Source organism: Eulemur rufifrons, chromosome 19, assembly GCF_041146395.1.
Source record: "Eulemur rufifrons isolate Redbay chromosome 19, OSU_ERuf_1, whole genome shotgun sequence".
Taxonomy (NCBI): Eukaryota; Metazoa; Chordata; class Mammalia; order Primates; family Lemuridae; genus Eulemur; species Eulemur rufifrons.
In genome coordinates, this window is record NC_091001.1 from 21,367,525 (window position 1) to 21,370,203 (window position 2,679).

The window sequence follows — 2,679 nt, forward strand, 5'->3', positions numbered from 1 at the left end:
AAGGTACTCAATCCAAATGGAAGGATTATATTGGATAATGTATAATATTTGAAGTGTTTAGGGAAGTTCCTGGCCTACAGTGATTATTTAATAAATGTTAGCTATCACCTTTATCTATCATCATCGTCTATCATCTATAATCTTTCATAGATTTTATTTATCACTTCCTTGCCAGATCCACACTTGGTCATTAATGTTTGAATGTTGTAATACTTGAGTTTCTTGAGTTTCTTAGTGATAAGCAACAGAAATGAATCTGTTGGATTGAAGCATAAAAATAATTTAATAAAAAGACAAATACTGCAGAATGAAGCTCAGGAAATGATGAGGATAGCATCAGGATATTTAACTTTGAGACCATCCATTTCAAGGGTACTGATGTCACTGACACTGAATGCTAAATGCTACCATTGTTCTACTCTTGCCTCTGACTTGGGCACATGGAAGCTGGATGTTGCTTCTACCATATAGCTCCAACTTGAATAGATTCTCCAGTGCTCCAGCTACTTCCTGGTAGAAATACCCAGAAGATACATTCTATTGGATAAGCATAGGTCACATGCTCATGAAAAGTGTTTTGAAGACGTGAATTTTGACTATTGCTTTTTTGACATTTTTTTTGGATAGTAAGTAGGATTTATTGGTGGGCACAAATGAGGAGACAGCACCATGGAAGCCATCATGAGTGCAGGTCCTGCCACTTGTCCAAGGGGCCACAACTGGTGATGTATTTGACCCCACAGCCATCTGGGATAAGCCACTTCTCAGCCACCATGTCTTCAAATTCATCTGCATTAAACTTAGTAAACCCTCACTTCTTTGAGATGTGGATCTTCTGGAAGCCAGTGAACTTGAACTTGGCTCTGTGTAGGGCCTCAATCACATGCTGCTTGATATGCAGTTTGGTGCAGATGGGCAGGATGACTTGGCCAATGTGAACCCTGACCACAGTGCCCTGGGGCCTTCCAAAGGCAGCATGCGTACCACTCTGGAGCCTAGACCGGGGACAGCACAAGGTCTAACACAGGCACATGTATTGGAAGGGGCTGTCTTCAACGTCCCTCAGAGCAATCCATACAAGCAACAGGCTGCATACACTGCCAAGAAGGCTGCTGTTTGCAGCCATTGCACACCGAGCCCCCATGAGGAAAGGAGCACGGACAGCCTTTTTTTGACATTTCTTATGGAGCTAAATTGTCTCCCTTTAAGACATAGAAATCTCTCAACCATTGAAAAGAGTTTTAGATATGAAACAGACCAAAATGTCAAAGGCCAATGCAACTGTGGTCACTAGTTCCCAAATTTGGTTTTTGCCTCTGGATTGTGGCTTCTGGAAAGTTTACAAAAATTTATCAGTGTTTCCTTGTAAGTAATGAATGGTCTCACAGTGAAATTTTCTTTCATTGGTTTTGTGGGCTTTTTGGTTTTTCTGTCTTTAGTACTCATGCTAATTGTGGGCGATTTTCAGTTTTCACCACCTTTTTTGAAATTAAGGGGTTTATCTCAGTAAGTTCAAGCAAATAATTTGATATCAGACCTCTGAGTTTCAATGTTAAGCTTTTGGCTCTGCTTAGTGTGTATCATGCAGTACTCATACAGGTTGTCAGGACTTAGCAACTGAACATCACTGTGTGGAACCTATTGGTCATTACTAAAGGGAGTTGCCTAAGATAATAGGTATGTAGCTGGCATTGTAGATATTATTCTCAGTTGGTCACATAACAGTAACTTTATGGGTCTGGTTCCATGGCAGCTATAGGTCGGTTTGAATCAGCCAAAGTATCCCTTTTACGGGAAAGTAGAAAATGCATAACCTGAGGTTGAATTTGAGTTCTTCAATTTGCTACCTGTCAGTCCTTGGGAATATAAGCTAACTTTTCTGAGCTTCAGTTTTTTATTTGTTTTCCAGGAATATCACAGTTCTGACCTTGAGGTTTCTTGCAAACCTTAGAGAAAATGCATATTAACGTTGGGTCCAGGCCGGGCGCGGTGGCTCACGCCTGTAATCCTAGCACTCTGGGAGGCCGAGGTGGGCGGATCGTTTGAGCTCAGGAGTTCAAGACCAGCCTGAGCAAGAGCGAGACCCCATCTCTACTAAAAAAATAGAAAGAAATTATATGGACAGCTAAAAATATATATAGAAAAAATTAGCCGGGCATGGTGGTGCATGCCTGTAGTCCCAGCTACTCGGGAGGCTGAGGCAGTAGGATCGCTTAAGCCCAGGAGTTTGAGGTTGCTGTGAGCTAGGCTGACGCCACGGCACTCACTCTAGCCTGGGCAACAGAGTGAGACTCTGTCTCAAAAAAAAAAAAAAAAAAAAAACGTTGGGTCCATTTTCTTCTTATCCATTCTGCTCTAGCCATGCTAGTTTTTTTCTCTCGCTTGAACAAGACAAGTTCTTTCCTGTTTGAGGGTCTTTTTTATGCTCTTTACCACTTATGTTGCCACCTCTTGCCACTAACAGCTTTTACTTATTCATTTATATGACAGATATTTTTTGAATGCCTTCTCTATGCCAGGCATTGTTTTAGGTACAGGGGATGTACCAGAGTAGAATGTAAACAAGAATGCTTTCCTTCTTACAGCTTACATTCTATTCAGAAGAGATAGTCTTATATGAGCATGTTAAATGGTGATAAAGGTAAAAGAGTAACATAAACAAGTATGGGAATAGAATGG

The 2,679-nt window shown here is 41.1% G+C and overlaps 1 non-coding gene across 1 annotated transcript; it reads right to left on the reverse strand.

Moving 5' to 3' along the window:
• Nucleotides 1-1,044: 1,044 nt before the first annotated feature.
• On the reverse strand, nt 1,045-1,178 carry LOC138400431 (small nucleolar RNA SNORA70). Its single transcript, XR_011236315.1, has one exon. It is a non-coding gene; the product is annotated as a small nucleolar RNA SNORA70 (small nucleolar RNA).
• Between the last annotated feature and the right edge of the window lie 1,501 nt (nt 1,179-2,679).